The sequence below is a fragment of the Scyliorhinus canicula genome, chromosome 11 (genome assembly GCF_902713615.1).
Source record: "Scyliorhinus canicula chromosome 11, sScyCan1.1, whole genome shotgun sequence".
Lineage (NCBI taxonomy): Eukaryota > Metazoa > Chordata > Chondrichthyes > Carcharhiniformes > Scyliorhinidae > Scyliorhinus > Scyliorhinus canicula.
This window is the reverse complement of record NC_052156.1, coordinates 119,640,424-119,662,289: the sequence shown is the minus strand read 5'-3', so window position 1 is coordinate 119,662,289 and position 21,866 is coordinate 119,640,424. Positions and strand designations below refer to the sequence as shown.

Sequence of the window (21,866 nt, the reverse complement as noted above, 5' to 3'; positions counted from 1 at the left end):
TCTGGCAGAGTACAAGTATACTTTGGAATTTGGCACAGGGACAAATGTTTCCCACACAGGCACTCTCAGCCACCTCCCACTTCCCCCCACCGCACCAACAGTGCAGGGCCTCCACAATGGTCACCCAGGCGTCTCCAAAATGAACATTTTGGTCCAGACCTACTTTTGGTGGCCCAGCATCGACACAGAAATCGAGAAGTTAAAGAACGGTGTACCCAGTGCCAGGAGCACCAGTAGCTCCCCCTGGCAGTTTCACTGCACCCATGGGAATGGTCGGGCCTGCCACGGTTCCACCTCATGTGGATTTTGCGGGGCTGGATGATGAAGGCTACATCGCATGCCACCATCAAATGTCTCCGGCAGACCTTAACCATTCATGGACTCCGCCCCAAAGAGAACATTTAGTTTGTTATGTCAAATAGCTTTCTTGTGTGATGTAAATGCTCTGTATTCCTATGCCTCGCTTTTCCTTTTCCACAGTTATCTCCAATGTCCCTACTTCCAATACAACTATGATTTTTTTTTAATTGACACAATAGACAATGCTAAATACTTATCTAATATTGGCCCAAAACTTCAGAGTTGGAACCTATGCATCCATCACTGATCAGACAAAAAAATTCCCTCTATCTTGCATGTAAATGTTGCCACAGTCTAGAAGACCATAGGCTGCTGTCCCCTTGGAGAGCTGACTGGTGGTGATTTAAACTGAGGATCACCACACCTCAGGCGAGGGGCAAGGTTGAGAAGGCAGGGCCTTTATGAATAACTTCAGCCTTTACTAAAATTGAACTCTTGGTTAAAATCCCATCTTCAAGACAACATCTCTGCCCATGCTGAACTTCTTCATTTGGACAGAGTTGCCAGCCTAGATTATGTGTTTGAATCACTTGTGTGGGGCTTAAACCAATGGTATTCATTATGCTCGTGGCCCACACTTGACTTTCCTGCAGGCTGCTCTCCACCGCTTACACTTGCCTCACTCCCAATCCCTGCCTTCTCACTGCCCACTGCCTCTCCCACTTACCAATTCCCTCCCTGACCCTCCTAATCTCTTACCTAATTTCTCAATCTTGTTCACAGCAAGGATTCAGGAGAGGGGAGTGAAGAGCTGGAGGGAGGGTTGGCAAACACGAGGGGTGGTGAGCAGAAAAGTTAGTATTGTGATTCTGAGAATATTGTGATGACCCTTATACTTTGTCAAAAGCCTCTATTTTCTATTTGTGAGATGCCCCTTTAGGTTCAAAGTGAAACTAAGAAAATTCTGGCAATGTGACTTTAAACTTTGGGGGTGTGATCGAGGTTGCTGTGGACTTGAAGCAAAGAGTAAATAGATAGCTAATTGGTATTGTATTACAACTGGTCTCAGAACACAAACAGACATGCAGTTGAGGGGAACGGACAAGGCCTCATTTACCAGGATATTGTTAATAAAGGACAAAACGCTGAAAGTAGTAGGAGCACGAATTTTGGATTAGCCAAAACTACTGCCATTATTTCAGTTTTGCCAAATCCAGCCAGACCAGTTAAAGGGACTCTGGAGATTCTGTGCTAAAATTGTTGTGATGCCAGTTAAGGAGGTTCTGCAAGGTTTTGCTGTTTGGGTGTCGACAACATTGAGGAACTTTGGATAGAATATGACTGTCAGGGAAGGCAGCTCGAGGGCCAAATCGATTGAGTGGGAAAGCGAGGGATCCTGAGCATCGGAGGTGAGATTAGAGAACTTTGGAAGTGCACATGGTGCAAAAATGTGTGCAGCAAGTAACACAGTTGATTTTAGTTGTCTAAAACGTATCTTGCTGTTTTGACTATTTAAAATGAAATGTATCTTTTTCTTTGAAGTATTATTGGCCTATTAATTAATGTTTGAATTATGTTGATTTTGATGTCTGTATTGCAATAAAGGTTTAAAAAAGTGAAATTTTGCACATCAGTTTTCTTTCTGTTGGCATCATGAGAATTCCAACAGGGATTGTAACAGTATTTTACATTTCCAAGTTGATATAAATTCCTCCATTACAACAGTCCGCAATTCCAAAAGTATGTGGTGGCCGTAAAACTCTTTGGGATGTCCAGTAGTTGTGAAAGGCATTAAATAAATGCAAGCCCGTCTTTTCTATTTTTATACCTGTACTTATATTCTCACTAAAGCACCCCTGTCTTGCTTTGTCCTACTTAACATCTTGCCTCACAATCAAAACAGCTTTACTAAAGTTCACACGGTTCGCTAATCAAGCACCTAAAATCAAAAACAAATTTTCCTGGCCGCCAGCCAGCATTTATTTTAGATCCCAACTGTTACGCAGAAGCTGCAGCGATAAAGGTTCAAGGACTGAAGCAGATTTTCTCACAAACATTGCTGCAATGTGCCCAGTGTTGTGAAAAATTCCTGTTGGCTTTCGGACAATCTTAAACATTTTTGCCTTTGAATCATGTGTAAATGGGTAACAATCGTTTTTATGTTTATGAATAATGTTCACCGCTACCCCTACCATCAGAAAACATACTTAAACTTTTCTAAAAAGAGCTGTAAACAGCGATCAGCGATGTGAGTTACCCACAGACACTTCCCTTGTGTATTGAAAATCCCTTTTCACATAATTATTATTCCTGTCTCATGAGTTGCAAACCTCAGAAAATGAAATGTGATTTCCAAACAATGGGATTTCCAAACGTCACGTACCCTGAAGTACTATAATGGCACTTGTGTTTTATACATTATGATGCTCACTGGTTTGGTAGTTGAGGAACAAAGCAAATCAGGGTAGCTCACTAGATCATGATGAGATAAAGATCAATGTTATGATTGTCCAATAAGGCCCTCTGGTATAATTATTAACAACTTAGGTGACTAATTTTCATAGAATCCCTAGAGTGCAGAAGGAGGCCATTTGGCCCATCGAGTCTGCACCGATTTTTCAAATAAGCACTCTACCCATTTACACTACCCCCATCCACGCCACCCTATCCTGTAACCCTGTAACCTATCCTGTACATCACTGGAAACTAAGGGCCAATGTAGCACAGCCAATCCACATCTTTGGATTGTGGGCGGAAACCGGTGCACCCGGAGGAAACGCACACACTCACGAGGAGAATGTACAAACTCCACACAGACCTGCCCAAGGCCGGAATTGAACCTGGTCTCTGGTGCTATGAGTGCTAATCACTGTGCCACCAGGACCCCTTTCATGACCCATGTTTCTATTTCCCAAGACAAAAACAAGAAGGGGAAGAGATAGAGACCTGTTTAACTTTGCCTCTGTTCCCTTTACCCTGCCCTGGGATTTCTTGTGCATCCCTGGAAGAAGTGAATGGTGGAGTTTGCCTTGTTCATACACCAAATATCGGCCAATACCACTCGGTGAATTCAGAGTGAGTTGCCTCCTGTTACAATTTCCTGGAGTGGCCCTCATGAGGCACCGCCTCACAGTCATTCTGTAAAATCTACTCTGGACCCTCGAACAGCCTGAGGAGCCTACCTTTTTGTTTAAATTGCCTTTTCAGAGGCAGTGGGGCCCTGGAGGTGCTTCTTCCAAGTGATGGGAAGTGCCATTGCGTCGGGGTCACACTCTGGGCAGAATTCCCAGGTTTTAGGACTACGTGCGGTGGAGGGCACCTTGCCCATTGACCAGAATAGTGGGATCCCTTGCCAGATTCTGTGCTTGGCACCTCATTAATTATGAACCAGTAAATCTCCTGGTGACCAGCAGCTGATTGGTCCATCTGCTGACAGCTGGCGTGTTCAAAGCTCCCAGTTCCAGTTTAGCACACTCATATCACTCTCTCCAGCCCACCTGTCTCCACCAGACTGTGCAGGATGTCAGCAACCCAGAGGGAGAAGGCTAGCAACCTCAAGAGGAAGGAAGTATGCTCGATTCAATCACCCTCGCCCCGAGCTCATCTCCTGCAATGCGCCCTTGCCTCATTTTGACCGCTACCTGACAAATTTAGAGTCCTTGTGCATCTCCTTCAAATAATCAATGTGGTATCCCTTTGATGCCCTTGTTTGTGGGCTTTTCATGCAGCCTTGATGGGGTCTGTGGTGATATGCATCACTGTAAATACACTAAAGGGTTAATGTAAGTACACGTGGACTAGCTAGACACTAGAGGGAGCACCAGAGACATGACACACAGACATTCAACCAATAGGCCAGTAAGATAGGACACGACCAATGGGCATTCATGACATACACAGAGGTGACACTACCACAGGGGGGCATTACACCAACCCATATAAAAAGGACACAACACACATGCTCTTCCTCTTTCCAGTGGAGACTCTCAGTGAGTACAGACACAGGGTTGATTTGAAACACATCACACCCACTACCTGGATTGTAGCAGACTGGTTCGTCAGTCTGAGTAGCTATCGCAGGATTAACAGGAGAGTTGAATCCAAGTAGGAGAATTGCTAACAGTTTAATAAATGTGTTGAAGCTATCTCCAAGTCTGAACCTTCCTTTGTCAGAGTGCACATCAAGGAAGCAGCTTATGTTACGTCAAGAGCATAACAAAACATGGTACCCAGAAGTGACCTGTTTAAATCCATATAGTTAAAACTCAGCAATCAGTAACAACCAGCAACAGCAGCCAGGCAAGATGATGTTCAAGATTCCGGTTCCACAGCAGCTCAGGTACCAAACCAATCGCAGTGAAAACTGGCGTTGGTTCAAGCAGAGATCCGAGATCTACCTGGTAGCGTCCAACCTAGATGGCGTGGCGGATAAAGAGAAAATAAAGCTTCTACTTACCATCGCGGGTCGAGAAGCAGCTGAAATCTTCCAGACCTTCAAATACTCAAAGGGGCAAAACAAGAGCGACTTCCAGGCAGTCCTGGACAAATTCCAATAATTCCAATAATTCTGCGAGGAACATACAAGAAAAAACAGTTTAAAAAGTGCGAAAACTCACCACGAGGCGAAGGTAAGCTTTCCATTGAAGAAATCTGCAGTTTTGATTGGTGGCCATCTTGGAAAAGGTGCCGTACTTGCACAGTTGCGCGAAGAGCACACAGAACGGGAAGGTCCGTTTGCGCATGCGCGAGAGGCCGCGCATGCGCAATTGCGATAAAGGCCCCCAGTAAAGGCACAGCGATATGCACATGCGCAATCGCTTCCTACAACCTACGTCACACGCGTCATGATGTAAGAGGTCCCGGACCACACCCACTTAAAGAGGAAATGTCCCGAAACACACAAAAAAATTTAAAGCTGTAAAACCAGATTCTTTGACCTGGAACGACAGCACAATGCCTGAAATTCGACCAGTAGCTGAAAGTAACCTCCGCAGAAACCTGCAACAAGCAGTTAGCATCACCCAAAGAGATGATACAGTCCTTGAAGACTATGACTCAGACCTTGAATTCTTCTTTGGACATCGCGAGCCCAATGCCAGCTCCGACACAAAGCGTGATGATATGGTCTTGGAAGACAACGACTCAGAAGATAAAGATTTCACCTTGGGAGGTGACTACCCCAGTACCAAATCCGAACCGCAACTAGAGGTGTTGTACATTGATGACCCCGATGACGAGTTCTTTGGATTGGGGAATCTTCAGCCCAGCACATATGACATCCCGACTCGTGAGTGCAGGATTATGCTGCGGCCTGACACCAAGAGACAGAGAGCGGTACAAGCCCACAGAGAGCAGCCTGCTGCCACACAGAGAGTGGTCCATGCACCGCGAAGAGTCCCTGACTCCACACAGAAAGCGATGAAAGACTCCACAGCGAGACAACTGCAAATCTCCACACAGAAAGTGACTCCAGTGACACAAGCCTCCACAGCGAGCTCGTGGACAGATTCCACAATAAAAGCAACGCAAGACTCCAGAGCGCAGTCCTTGCATGAACAAGAAGTGAAGATAGTCTCCACAGCGAGACAAATGCACAATTCCACACTGGGAACGCTGCAAGGCTCCACAGAGGGAGTAACACAAGCCTCCGCAGCGAGCTCGTAGACAGCCTCCACGATAGAATCAATGCAAGACTCCAAAGTGCAGTCCTTGCATGAACAAGACCATGAGGGTCCAGCAACCTTCTCTGAGCAACCAGCAGCAGATGATGCAGGTCTGCCATGCTCAAGTGAACAACAGAAAGACTATGACAGTCTGTCACGCTCAAGTGTACAGCAAGCAGACTATGACAGTCCACCATGCTCCGGTGAACAAGAAGAAGATTCTGAGAGTCTACCCAGCTCAAGTGAATGACAATAATAGACTGAGGCTCTACCCATTGTATGTGTGACAAGTGCGACCGCATCCCATTTCCCATAAAAGATGTGCAACGTGACAGACCTCAGCTAGAGTGTACAGAGGCACTCGACAAGCACAGTGAGACTACTGGTGACTACGGTGTCACCACATTACTTCAAACCTCATCCGCTCGAGCATCTCCACAAGCAAATGAATTCCTGAACGATTTGACTCCGGATCTGGAGCATCAAGAAACCTCAGCTGGCTCAAGTGAATCTGAAATGACCCCGGACGGGGAGCGGCAAGAAACCAAAGCTGATTCAGGTGAACCAGAAAGGGCTCCAGACGGAGAGTATCAACAAGCGAAAACTGACTCAGGTGAAACAGACCAGACTCCAGACAGGGAGCATCGACACACCAAAACTGACTCAGGTGAAACAGACCAGACTCCAGATGGGGAGAATCGACAAGCCAAAGCTGATTCAAGTAAGCCGGACATGACTCCAGACAGGGAGCGCCGCAAACCCAGTGACGGCACGCTCAAGGAAACAGAAGATGCCACAAAGGACGCTGACACGAGTAACTGCGTGAAGGACTCGTATTATCCACAGAGTGTGGTCCTTGAGCGCAACAAACATGACAACAAAACCAACCAACACAACAACAACACAAAGACAATAACGAGAAGCGTATCAAAGGCTACAGCCTTGACAACAAGCACAACAAAAACAACAATGGAACTATGACTGATACGACATGGTACAACTCTGCAAATGAGGGACACTGTTACTGCTCAGCTCAGTACAATGACATACCATGGCAGAACAATGCATCTTCCCAATTCACGTTTGCTACACTACCAACAGGCAACCCAGCTTTCAGGACAGATGCCATCAAGAATTGCTACCATAACATCGAAAAAAAAAGAAGACTCCAAATCAGACAACAAAGTGATTTGACCACTTCTTGGTTCCTTTCGCACAGGGACACTGACGACATTTACAAAGCAATGCCATCATTAACATCACCAACCAAACAAGAAAGACACTCGACCATAATAATTAATGAGTTTTGGGCTCATACATATGATTTGGACTTATTGTTTAATGATCACTGTTATCATAACTTGTACATAGCATCACTTATCTACCTGTTTTTTGTTCAATTTTCTTTAACACTGTACAGAAAATATGTAACACGAAAAAAGAGGGATGTGGTGATATGCATCACTGTAAATACAGAAGGGGTTAATGTAAATACACGTAGACTAGATAGACATTAGAGGGAGCACCAGAGGCATGACACACAGACATTCAACCAATAGGCCAGTAAGATAGGACACGACCAATGGGCATTCACGACACACACAGAGGTGACACTACCACAGGAGGGCATTACACCAACCCATATAAAAGCACAATGCTCTTCCTCTTTCCAGTGGAGACTCTCAGTGAGTACAGACACAGGGTTGATTTGAAACACATCACACCCATCATCTGGATTGTAACAGACTGGTTCATCAATCTGAGTAGCTATAGCAGGATTAACAGGAGAGTCAAATCCAAGTAGGGGAATTGTTAAGTTTAATAAATGTGTTAAATCTATCTCCAAGTCTGAACCTTCTTTTGTCAGAGTGCACATCAAGGAAGCAGCTTATGCTGCGTCAAGAGCATAACAAAACATGGTCCAGCTTCCCTCCCCTCAGTCTTCCTTTTGCCTTCCATTCTTCGTCTTCTTCATCCACCTCCTTGCTCCCCTGCCCACCATCAACCTGAGCCCTCTTCCTTCACCTCTCCCCAGTATTGCACAGCCCTCCTTCCACAATGCCCCCCCCCCCATTGTTTTCACCAGGCCACCACCCACCACACTTCACAGCCCACACCTCACCCACCCAACTCTTGTAAACTGAGAACTGCCTTATGCACACCACTCTTTTAAAATTGGGATTTAAAAGCAACATCATTTCACACTGTATGACAGAGGATTGGAGGCCCGGCAGGGTGCTGAAAGGCAGCTGTTTTAATGAGCATTCGTGAGATGCTCATGCCACCAGCAAATTGGGAAGATCCACCCGCCACTTAGAGAATTGCAATGTGGTTTTACGCCGGTGGATTTCTGGCTTTTTGACTCCAGCTCGATTCTCAAATCCCACCCACCACCAAACCTGGCATGGGCGGAATGGGAGAACTCCACCCTTTTATCTGCTACTTCTGTCTAGCACCAGCTGGCAAGAATAGAAAAGTCTGCTCTAGAAATATCCGTGTTAATATTTTGGTGCTGCAGTAAGTGCCTGGGGACATTTTACCACGTTAAATGTGTGCTATATAGGCAAGCCACCTCTCTCAACTTAGGCACTGTTTGAAAATTATCACACTATTTATTCAACATCCCGTAATAGATGAGTAGAATTCATAGAATAGAATCCCTACAGTGCAGAAGAAGGCCATTCGGCCCATCGAGCCAACACTGATCCTCCAAAGGGCACCCTACCTTGACCCAATCCCGCATCCCATCCCTGTAACCCTGTGAAACCACCTAACATTTTGGACACTAAGGGGCAATTTAGCATGGCCAATTCACCTAACCTGCACAGCTTTGTGGGAGGAAACCAGAGCACTTGGAGGAAACCCATGCAGACATGGGGAGAAAATGTAAACTCCACACAGACAGTCACCCGAGGTCGGAATCAAACCTGGGCCTCTGATGCTGTGTGACAGTGCCACCATGCCACCCACTGCTGAAAACATTGTTACGCTGAAATCTGAAATTTACTCTTCTGAGTCATAATCCATTCCTCTGTCAGGTTTTTTGGGTCAGTCTTCACAGTGGAAGACACAAATAACATGCTAGTGACTGATAGAAATGAGGCTATGACAGGTGAGGACCTTGAGAGGATTGTTATCACTAAGGAGGTAGAGTGCTAAAAGAGATGGCTAGGGAAATTGCAAATTCACTAGTGATAATTTACCAAAATTCACTAGACTCTGCGGTGGTCCTGGTGGATTGAAAATTAGCAAACGTGACACCACTGTTTAAAAAAGGAGGTAGGCAGAGAGCGGGTAATTATAGGCCAGTGAGCTTAACTTCAGTAGTCGGGAAGATGCTGGAATCTATCATCAAGGAAGAAATAGCGAGGCATCTGGATAGAAATTGTCCCATTGGGCAGACGCACTATGGGTTCATAAAGGGCCTAACTAATTTAGTGGAATTTCTTGAGGACATTACCAGTGCAGTAGATAACGGAGAGCCAATGGATGTGGTATATCTGGATTTCCAGAAAGCCTTTGGCAAGGTGTCACACAAAAGGTTGCTGCATAAGATAAAGATGCATGGCATTAAGGGTAAAGTAGTAGCATGGATAGAGGATTGGTTAATTAATAGAAAGCAAAGAGTGGGGATTAATGGGTGTTTCTCTGGTTGCCAATCAGTAGCTAGTGGTGTCCCTCAGGGATCAGTGTTGGGCCCACAATTATTCACAATTTACATAGATGATTTGGAGTTGGGGTCCAAGGGCAATGTGTCCAAGTTTGCAGATGACACTAAGATGAGTGGTAAAGCGAAAAGTGCAGAGGATACTGGAAGTCTGCAGAGCGATTTGGATAGGTTAAGTGAATGAGCTAGGGTCTGGCAGATGGAATACAATGTTGACAAATGTGAGGTTATCCATTTTGGTAGGAATAACAGCAAACGGGATTATTATTTAATTGATAAAATATTAAAGCATGCTGCTGTGCAGAGAGACCTGGGTGTGCTAGTGCATGAGTCGCAAAAAGTTGGTTTACAGGTGCAACAGGTGATTAAGAAGGCGAATGGAATTTTGTCCTTCATTGCTAGAGGGATGGAGTTTAAGACTAGGGAGGTTATGCTGCAATTGTATAAGGTGTTAGTGAGGCCACACCTGGAGTATTGTGTTCAGTTTTGGTCTCCTTACTTGAGAAAGGGCATACTGGCACTGGAGGGTGTGCAGAGGAGATTCACTAGGTTAATCCCTGAGCTGAAGGGGTTGGATTACGAGGAGAGGTTGAGTAGACTGGGACTGTACTCGTTGGAATTTAGAAGGATGAGGGGGGATCTTATAGAAACATATAAAATTATGAAGGGAATAGATAGGATAGATGAGGGCAGGTTGTTTCCACTGGTGGGTGAAAGCAGAACTAGGGGGCGTAGCCTCAAAATAAGGGGAAGTAGATTTAGGACTGTGTTTAGGAGGAACTTCTTCACCCAAAGGGTTGTGAATCTATGGAATTCCTTGCCCAGTGAAGCAGCAGAGGCTCCTTCATTAAATGTTTTTAAGGTAAAGATAGATAGCTTTTTGAAGAAATGAAAATTGCTTATTGTCACAGGTAGGCTTCAAATGAAGTTACTGTGAAACGCCCCTAGTCGCCACATTCCGGCGACTGTTTGGGGAGGCTGTTACGGGAATAAGGGGATTAAGGGTTGTGGTGCTCGGGCCGGAAAGTGGAGCTGAGTCCACAAAAGATCAGCCATGATCTCATTGAATGGTGGAGCAGGCTCGAGGGGCCTGATGGCTTACTCCTGCTCCTAGTTCTTATGTTCTTATAAGTTGTCTTTTTAGATTGAAAAATTACATTGCCCCCATAATAAAATGGAGAATTTACTGCCAGGGAAATAATATTCAGTCTAGCTAAAAGCAGAATATTTCTCTCAGATTAGACTCTAGCTTGAAAGGCTTTTTAGTGAAAAGCATAGGGTTCGATTCCCGGCTTGGGTCACTGTCCGTGCAGAGTCTGCATGTTCTCCCCGTATCTGTGTGGGTTTCCTCCAGGTGCTCCCATTTCTTCCCACAAGTCACGAAAGATGTTAGATGAATTACACATTCTGAATTATGCCTCAGTGTACCTGAACAGATGCTGTAGTGTGGCAACTCAGGGGATTTTCACAGTAACTTCATTGCAGTGTTAATGTAACGTGACAATAATAAAGATTATTATTATTAATGGTTCCCCGCATCAATCTTGGACCTTAGCAGTCGAAGGGCTAGTCTACAAGACCACTTGGAATGAATCATCAGAGCAATCAGCATCTGCTAATGATACAGTGTATCGCAGAATTCTCCCATCCTGGGATTAAGCCCTATGGTGGGGCGGGAACATGAAGCATGATGGGAAAACATGCATATCTTCTGGTCCCAACCTAATTAATTATACAACCAGATGTTTTGCAATGTATTCCATGGTGAGACATGTCTCTTGGCATGTAGTCCACCATTGTATCCAGGCGTCAGATTGAGAAGGCGCCCACATGACCAACCTACTCCTGAAGAAAGAAGGTGGACCTCCTGAAAATGAAGATTGATCTCCAGGAGCACTCCAAGGCTGGAAGATGGACCTCCTGAGAAAGAAGATGGATCTCCAGGAACGTTCTGAGCCTGGAATCCAGGAATTTCCTGGATGCTCCCTTCCACCCTCTACTGTGGTTTTCTGGGGTCCAATCCAATCCCCCACCCGGGGCGGAATTCTCCGCACTCACGACGGGGCGGAGAATGGGGGGGCGTAAATTTTTACGGCCACGCTTGTCCGACGCCCTCCCGCTATTCTCCCCCCCCCCCCCCACGCCCGCCTCACGACACGAATCGCTGCCCGCCGTTTTTTTACGGCGAGCAGCGATTCTCAGCTGGCCGATGGGCCGATTTCCAAGGCCTTTACGACTGTTTTTTATGAACGTCAATCACACCTGGTCTGACCGTTCTTAAAACGGCCGTAAAGTCCCGATCTGGGGAACCATGGCACCGATTGGCACGGCAGTACCACGGCCGTGCCAAGGGTGCCATGGTCCCGCGATCGGTGGGCACCGATCGCGGGCAGCGGGTACTTACCCCGCGCACTCTTTATCCTTCCGCCGCCCCGCTGTATCCATTCGCGGGGCGGCTGAGGGGCATACCGGCCCGCGCATGCGTGGGTTTCACGCAAATGCGTGATGACGTCATCCGCGCATGCGCGGGTTGGAGTCGTCCAATCCGCGCATGCGCGGCTGACGTCATCTGACGCATCAGCCGTCGCTAACTCTGGCTAGCGGGCTTAACGAAAGTCGTTAAGCCCGCGATGCCGGAGTTCACGGCCGTGGGATGCTAGCCCCGACCGGGGAGCAGAATCGGTTCCCGGTCGGAGGGCGGAGGCTGGCGTCAAACCCGCCTGTTTTTGACGTCAGCCTCACAATTTCTCGCGGGTGCGGAGAATCACGCCCCTATCCCCGCAATCCCACCTCGGGGCAATTTAACATAGCTAATTCCCCTAACCTGTACACCTTTGGACACAGGACACCTTTGGACCGTCCCCATGTCATCTGGCATCCCTGAAATCATTTGAAATAATAGTATGTTCCTTCTTGATGCCTCTTCTCAAATGTCATCCTCATTATGCTGTCTGGCTTGAGGAGCGATAATGTCACCATGCATCTCCTGCTTTCCAAACCATCTCCCTTTTTCCCTCAACCAAAACTTCCTCTTCTGATCTGCTGCTTTCGATGTCGGAGAACTGCCACCAAAGCAAAAGGCTCCAGACACTGGGATTCTGAAATAAAAACAGGAAATGCTGGAAATGCTGAGCAGGTCAAGCAGCATCTGGGGAGAGAGAAACAGAATTAATGATTCAGGCTGATAACCTTTCATCGCAACTGATGAAATGAAAGAAGAGCGGCACTGATTTTAAAAAGTCCTGTCACTTTATTTGACACTGGGAACCACCTGCTCAGATGCTAACACTTTAAAGGAGAGTATAAAGTTGGGATTGGCACGTGGTGAGTCAATGGGCATGAGTGAGCTGCATTTAGGCTTTGGTAGCATTGGTTCATGAAGGTTAAATCACAGATAATTTCTGGTACAGGTGGCTAAGATGAGGATCTCGAGCAAGTGGAATACAGGAGCATTGTGCTGTGCATGCACACTGAGGTGCTGGGTGCATTGACTGGTCTGCTAGACTGTCTCCTGTCACTGTCAGGGAACATGGAGGAGTCTGGCTCCAGTTTGGCAGATGGCATTGTGCGGAGTCTACCCTCTCTTTTGGTCTTTGCTCCATCTCACTATTGTGCTGCAGACCTAGAGGCACTGCAGCTGCTGCCCCTGTACCTATTTGTGTGGAGAAGCCACTCATAGCTCTGCCCTCCATGTGAGGAGGTGGCAATATTTTCTGCCAAATTCAAGAACTCACACCATCTCCACCACCAAAACCCTTGCAGAGTACATCCAGATGTTTTACAATAGCAGAAGATCTGCCTGCAACTTGGGTGCCTGACTTTGGAAGCAACATTTTTACAGGGCTCCTCTTGCAGCTGAATATTTTATCATTGATAAGGGACTTACTAGTTGATCAAATGGATCTGCATGCAGTGCAGATGTGGCAAATGAGTGACATGTCAGCCAGTCGGGCCAAGTGACATTGAAACCTCTTCTCTTCATGCTGCACCAGGTACAGGAAATATTTGGTGGCTCAGAGCACTCTTCCAGAGAGTATTCAACTTCCGTAGCTCCTTCTCCAGCAGAGCTATGAATCTGAATTTCATGACCGATCTTTTTAACTGTAGTAGACTCTTATACATAGAGTTAATTTGAGACTGAGTATACCGCCTGCAAGGCACATGATCCAGAGCCAGGGTCAATCTATCTAGAGATAGACAGAGATTTGTAAAGAGCTAGGATGGAGTCGGTTCTACACCTGTATCCTCTACTGCATCATAGAATCATTGAATCCCGACAGTGTAGAAGGAGGCCATTCAGCCCATCGAGTCTGCACCGACATTCGGAAAGAGCACCCCGACCCAGGTCCAGTCCCCTGCCCTGTCCCCGTAATCCCACCTGACCATTGAACACTAAGGGGCAATTTAGCATGGCCAATCCACCTGAGCTACACATCTTTGGACTGTGGGAAGAAACCGGAACACCCGGAGGAAACCCACCCAGACACGGGGAGAATGTACAAACTGCACAGTCACCCAAGGTCAGAATCGAACCCGGGTCTCTGGCACTTTGAAGCGGCAGTGCGAACCACTGTGCCACCTTGCAGCCCATCATATGTATATGTGTATGCATATGCATATGTATATGTATATATGTATGCATATGCATATGTATATGTGTATGCATATGCATATGTATATGTGTATGCACATGTATATGTATATGTGTATGCATATGTATATGTATATATATATATGTGTGTATGCATATGCATATATGTATATAATTAGGAGTTGTTAATAAAGATTTGTTGTTAATATACTCAAGACTCCGAAGCTTACTTCATGGTGTCCGAAGCAGGATTCTTCTTCAACCTACCATGTGGATCATTATAGGAGTTTAACGAGTAATATATTAACATTAGGAAGTAGGAGCAAGAATAGGTCATTCGGCCCTTCAAGCCTTTGAGACTTTACAATTTGATTATTCATTGTGTAACTTGATAATATTATCATTTAAACCATAACTGTGATACTTGCTTCCATTACTTTTACAGTGAAACTGTAATATTGATATTCAGTTCTCCCCTCATTGACCTGAAATGGCCACGTCTGCCCAATATTTGGTTTCTGTCCCACTTGCATAGTTTCACCTTGGCCTTTCCACTTCTCTCGACGGCTGTGCCTGCTGTCACCATGCACCTCTCTCCTACCTTGAATTGGCACTGGCCTCTCTCTCTCCTCAATTCTCTCCTCCTCTACACTTATCTCAGTTGGGAATCCTGTCACAACACACTCCCCATCACATAGATATTCCCTTCTGCAATTGCACCAACCTACTGTGCAATCCAGATATCTCTCAATATCAAGCAAATCTCCTCTCTTATCATTTTTGTGTCTGCTATTTCTCGTTCATATAGCAGAATACCACCTCCAGATATGAGTATATATATATATACGATATATACATTACAGATTGCTGTAAAATAAACTGCATACACATCTACCAGTATACCATTTCTAATTGATTTATTTTTAAATTACACTCCCATTATATCAAACCCTCTATGCACATTACTTAATCTAAATCCTTTTAAAACTGATAGTCTCTCAGATTGCCCTCTTTTATGTTCTTGTTGGTCACTATTGTAATTTGATCATCTGCCCTTGTTACTTTTGCATTTGTTTCTTCCTATTGTAGATAAAGAGAGAAGACACAGAGACAGACGATGGAAGATATTCGTGAATGAAGCCTTGTCCTAAAGTGTTTAACGTCATTCCGATTAAGAAGATTTCGCAGGGAGCTCTTCCTAGCAGCATGCATTTTTCATGAAACACGGGTTCATTGAAATGACAGGTTCTGCCAAGGATGTGGAAATATGGTGCATGTTTGCTAATTGCAGGTAATTGCAGGTGCAGTTGGCCATGGGAAAAAGATTTGGCTCCTGTGTTTTGGAGACTGTATAAATTTGCTTCATGTTTACAGCAACCATCAGAGTCCATTTCATGAGACATTTGTTCTCATTATGCTTGCCTCCCATTGCACTGTTTTTACATAATCAAATATACAAAAATAACTGGGAATATGGCAGTTGGGATATCAATTCAACACATGAATACACTTGCCCTTAATTAAACAGGGGCTAGAGTCACTCAAACTTCCACCAGACCTTATTTATTATAAGTGAGAGAGGAATTTGAAGGAGGTGCCTCCAGCATCAATATTTCAGTAACATCTTGCTTGTTGGATCAGTTCCAGTTCATTCCTGTATAAACATTTTGTGTTCATGAATCTGCATTCCCTAACCATACTGGACAATTTGTTTATTTATATGATGTACTTGCAGCATATGAATGTCAATACCTGTCATCTCTCTACACCTGTAACCCCCACACACAAACATCAACTTGCCAGCAGGGGTTTCCATTGAAGAACAATGGATTTTAACAGCCCTGTGGAGGTGGGAGGGCTGTTGAAATATAAGCAGAAAGCTTCAGGAGGGCAACCTGACATCTCAGTAGCGCTGGGAGTCTGCAGGGCCACCTCCCGACCCCATCAGAATTTCACTGTCACTGGGACTGGCCTCTGCAACGTGCTAAGTAAACCAGTCTGTGCTTGGGGTGGGAGGGGATGTTTCTCTCTTTATGCCTGCTCCTTAGCCCACAGACGGCTCCCCTGGGGGCAATGGCTTGCCCATGTCACGAAGGTGCTGCCACAAGACGGTGCACCCTCTCCGATTGCCAGAGTCTGTCTGCCTGGCTCTGGCACCATTCTTAAGCAAATTTACCTTCTCCTCGAGGACGGCCCAGCATGGCAGTGCCCTCTCTTCCTCCACGCAGCCTCAGCAGCGGAAACCACTATCAGTAACACTGTGGAAGCTGCTGACCGACTGGCCCTCTGATTGGGCCCTGTAGCTCCTCAATTGGAAGATGGTCCCAGTGGCAGCCTCTTAACTAGCTTCCACTGATAAGATGCCACCTGGCGTCCACCACCAGTCCATGAAGGGACAGGTCCAAATTCAGCCTGACGACAAAACTTCTTACCTTTCAAGAAAATTTGGCCCCGTGTTTGATGTTTTTCCTGCCGTCGCCCAAGGTTGCTGAGGAGAAGCTGCAAGACTGTGGCTGCTACTTTTGTGCAGCAAAGGACCAAAACTGGGGCCTTTATAGTCAGCCCCCCTCAGTAACAGAGTACAGTATAATTTATCCAGAAACAAGACACAGTGGTCGAAATTTTATAGCCCACTTAGATCCGAGAATCCCTTGTGAATGAGGGGACCACTGCAATATGTGGCAGCCCCTTAGATACTAAAACCAATCATCTACCCTATCAGCAACAAAAAGCTTACAGCTACTCAAACTTTGTGCATGCAAAAATACGATAACACCACCAGCATTTCCTTACTTTATTTGTAAAGAAATCCTAATGAGGACGACCCCTACTGTTATGTCAGAATAAATATTGCAGCGATAACAACTGGATGTTTTTATTTTCAGACTCCTAAAGAACATTCCTGTCAAAGAATAACAAAACAATCAAGAAAGCCACAGGGGCTTGAATGTTACAATGTGTTTACTCCCATTAGGGGGCCATCTTGTGTTCAGTTAATGATGTGCAAGGATCATTGAACGTGACTTCACTGAGGATGGCTGGAGCAATATGACGAGACACCTTCCACCTCCTGCAACAATGTAATCCCCTGGGAGAGGTGAAAAACACAGAGACAATAAGGGAAAATAAAATATACTGTTGAAAATTCCTCTCCAAACCCTTCTAGCGATCAAAACTAGAGCAAGAAAATATCACATACAGATGACATGTTCATGTGTTGAGATGAGGGCGATATTTTTCGTCACAAAACAGGACACAGAGGGTCGGGGTTGTTACTGGGTGCTGAAGCAGCTCCCGGGGAAAAATAATCACTCATTCTGATTTTCACCAGGGTGCCCCATAATTGGTCTGGAGGCAGATTCGCCGTCCAATTAAAAAACTATCAGGTAATCCTACTTGTAAAGGAGCAGGGTGCAATGGAAGGGACAAGAGAAAGTGTGCACCAAGGTGGGGGATACTGATCTCCAGTGTTTCTAAGCTAAGTTAAAAAATGACTTTTGCATGCAGGTCACCGATGTTGTGGACTGAGGATCGAGGTTCTTCGAGGCAGTCTCTGGCAGGCACATGAGGGCCTCTGGGCCTATCTGGTGTGCTACGCCCCTCCCCTCCCTCCAATTCCAGCGGAGGTAGAAGGTTCAGTTCCACATCTCTGAGAAGCCAACAACATGATTTGGACAGTCTGGGCTTGACCTTAAACAAAATGGCGGAACAACCGGTGGTTTGGCCCCGATATTCAGTTGCTTTTGCCACTGATTATCATTATATGCAAACATGCAACCAATGAACACTCAAAATAGGGCACAACCAATGGGCAGTAAGGACACTCAGAGGTGGCATCACCACAAGGGGTCATGACATAAACACTATAAAAGGGATGAGGCATTCACACCCTGCCTCTTGCCACAGACAGACATCGAGAGAGTTAGACAGGTTTGATCAGCAGCATCGCACCCCAGCATGTGGCTTTGAGCAAGTTGGTACAGTTAGACTGAGTTACTACAGTTAGATTAGTAGAGAGACAAACTCATTGTCGAACTCTGGTCGAACTCTGGAGCATCCTTTAGTTAAGACTGCATCAAGTAGCAGCCTGTGTTATCCGAAGCAGCATAACACAACACTGATGGTCTTTTGCCTCAAAAGGAGGGAACATCAACCCCAACCTATAGGAATAGAGTCTAGTGGCATGCCAAATTGCAGAGCCCGTCCAAGTTATATTTGTCAGCAATCATACTCAGAAAACGATTACCACAACCCAACCACTCATAACAATTTTAATTACGGGTGAATTATTTTTCCATTTTGCTGAGCACAATCCAAAAATAAAGCAAAAGCAAAAAATTTGCATTTCGGCAATATAAATTGTCTATTGATTAGGAATAAAGCTTTCCATGGCTCATAAGTTCAAATTCTCTTCAACATTATGCTGATGCTGACAACAGCACTGCTTAAAAATAAGTAGGTTGGTTTACAACAATGTGTCTTATCTGAAGATTCAGTCATCACATACAGAAATTTGGATTTATTTATGCTGCGACAGCCTCTAGTTGGTTGTGTTATATAAAATGAGTTGTTATTGCTAGACGTGGGTTCTATTGTATCCGTGGTACCTTGAAAAAGGCAGCAAAATGGGCAAGCGTCTTCTGAATTATTAATGTTTATATTGCTAAGCAACACTCGAAGTACTGGGATGATTTTCATTTAAAATTGTCAAAACTCACAAAAAGAAGTCATAACAAGTGTAACGATCCCAGTTGATGTTATAACTGGGTGGGAAGGGCAGCACAGCGATGCAGTGGGTTAGCACTGTGGCCTCACGGCACCGAGGTCCCAGGTTCGATCCCGGCTCTGGGTCACTGTCCATGTGGATTTTGTACATTCTCCCTGTGTTTGTGTGGGTTTCGCCCCCACAACCCAAAAATGTGCAAGCTAGGTGGATTGGCCACGCTAAATTGCTCCTTAATTGGAAAAAATGAATTGAGTGCTCTAAATTAAAAAAATAAAATAAAATAACTGGGTGGGAAGATCCCAGATTGGAACCCTGGCTCAAAAGTCTGTGGGTGCGATTCTCCGCCCCCACGCCGGGTGGGAGAATAGCGGGAGGGCCTCGCGACATTTTTCACGCCCTCCCGCTTTTCTCCCCCCCTCCCCCCATGCCCGACCCACGACACGAATCGGCGTTCGCCGTTTTTTACGGCGAGCAGCGATTCTCCGAGGCCGATGGGCCGAGCGGCCGGGCCTGCACGCCCGTTTCAACACGGCAGCAAACACACCTGCTTGCTGCCGTCGTGAAACGGGCGGCAGATGCCCGTTTGGGGCATCTGGGGGCCCGATTGGCACGGCAGTACCACGGCCGTGCCAAGGGGGGGCCGTGCGTCTGTAACGGACGCACTCTTTCCCTTCTGCCGCCCCGCAAGATCAAGCCACCACGCCTTGCGGGGCGGCGGAGGGAAAAGACGGCAACTGCGCATGTGCAGGTTGGCGTTGTCCAACCTGCGCATGCGCGGCTGACGTCATCGGCCGCGTCAGCCGGCGTGACGCTTGACGTGCGGCCCTGACGACCGTCGTCAAGGCCACGCCACCGTGATGCATGGGGCCGCGCTCCTAGCTCCGCCCGGGGGGGAGAATCGGCCCCAGAAGTGGGCGTGAAGGCTGCCGTGGGTCACGGCCTGTCCCACGGCAGCCTTTACGATTCTCCGCATTTGCGGAGAATCTCGCCCTGTAACTTTCTTTTTTTTTTAATCAAACATGGAGGAACAGAGTCACAGGACTGGAAATTAGTTTTAACAACAAGGAAACATATATTTATTACACATGAAATAATGGATTATAACACAATACTCTTTTACCCCCCCCCCCCCCCCCCCAGGCTAACCATTATGCACATTTTAAAATTAACAAGGGTGACACAGTACCTTTCAAGCTATAATGGTCTCATTTGTACACAAAGTTCTTTTTTGAAACAGAGATCGCTGTCTGCAATCACACACTCCACTCTGAACCCAAGTTAATGTCTGTGGATCTTTCCTCAGAATCCCGCCAGATAAGTGTCATGAGAGTATCCAAACTCCACTTCTAAAAAACTATTGAAAACCTTTTCTCGTAATAAGGGTTTCCATTAGCTGTTTGCCTGCCATAATCCAATCCACGTTTTTCAAAGAAAACTTCTGAACAGAGCTTCTGCTCCACTTTTGCCAGTTAATGCACTCCAGCATTTTACACCAACCAATTTAGGGTTCCTTTGTCTCAACTGACTTCAACTGTGAACGCAAACTCTGATATCCAGCCAATACTGTCTTCCCAATGAGTTCAAAACGTGTTTCTCAGATTGTAGTAAGACATTCCAAACTTTAGGATTCCTTTCGTAACATTTAGGATTACTTTAGAAACCTTTCGAAACTTTGCTTCTCACCAGCTGATCCCTTCTGAGCTTTGTCTGTGCTGCCAATGAACAATAATCCTCTTCTAGTTCTGAGTTTCTAGAACCAACCGTGCTTTAGTTTCTCTGGGGGTCGCTTCTTGCACTTTACTGCTTTTAGCAGAGCTATGAAGCTGCCTCCTGGCTCTCTCCCTGTCTGCAATTACTGTTAGCATAGCTGTTGGAGATGTTCCCTCTCTGGCGATTTAACTACACTAACTGCTCTGGACCCTAAGCTCTGGAATTCTCTCCCCTGTTTTTCCTCCTCGAAGTCCATTAAAACCTCTCTTTTTCACCAAGCTCTGCCCTAATATCTCTTTACGTAGCTTGGTGTTCAATTTTGTTTGCGAATGTTCCTATGAAGAATCTTGGAACATTTTTCTGTGCTAAAAGTGCTATACAAACATATTATTGTTGTGCTGTGGCCAATGCAATTTGAATATTAATATTGAATCTTCTCCCACCATCCTTTCAGTCTCTACATTGCCAGTCCCAACATTTCCCTGTGAAAGAACAGTTTCAGCATGACATCTCTGGCTCTTTTCCTGATCCTCTTGTCTTTTGTTTATCCATCCTTCTGATACTGGAAACAGTTTCTTCTTATTTAGTTGATAATAGCTCTTGATGGCTCTGAACAAATCTATCAATTGTTCTCTTAACATTTTCTGCATCCAAGGAGAGGAACTCAATCTACATAGTTCATTGAATCCCTACAGGATAGAGGGAGCCCATTTGGCCCATCGGATCTGCACCAACCCTCAGAAAGAGCTCACTACCTAGGCCCACTCCCTCGCCTTATCCCCGTACTCCTGTGCATTAATCATGGCAATCCACCTAAACTACAAACCTTTGGACTGTGGGAGTTAATTGGGGCAAACTCACTCAGACATGGGGAGAACGTGCAAACTCCAGACAGACAGTCACCCAAGGCCAGAATTGAATCTGGACCCCTGCCATTGTGAGGAAGCAGTGCCAACTACTGTGCCACCATGCCACCTCCAGTCTCCATGTGATGCCAGCATTGATCACCATTCTCTAGCTGAGGCCTAAGCAGTATCTTGTAAAGATGGTAGAGTCATTAAGACGCAGAAGGCGGTCTTCAGTCCATTGAGTCTATAATGGCTCTCTATAGCGAAATCCAGCCAGTTCCTCTCCCCTACTTTATCCCCATAACACTGCAACTTTATTTCCTTCAGCTACTTATCCAACTTCGTTTTGAAATAATTTATC

The 21,866-nt window shown here is 45.8% G+C and overlaps 1 long non-coding RNA gene across 1 annotated transcript in view; it reads right to left on the bottom strand.

Moving 5' to 3' along the window:
- Positions 1 to 17,137: 17,137 nt before the first annotated feature.
- Positions 17,138 to 21,866, bottom strand: part of LOC119973330 — a 48,299-nt gene continuing 43,570 nt past the window's right edge. Inside the window, exon 4 of the long non-coding RNA XR_005462276.1 lies at positions 17,138 to 17,309. This is a non-coding gene — a long non-coding RNA (uncharacterized LOC119973330). The remainder of the gene's footprint in view (positions 17,310 to 21,866) is intronic.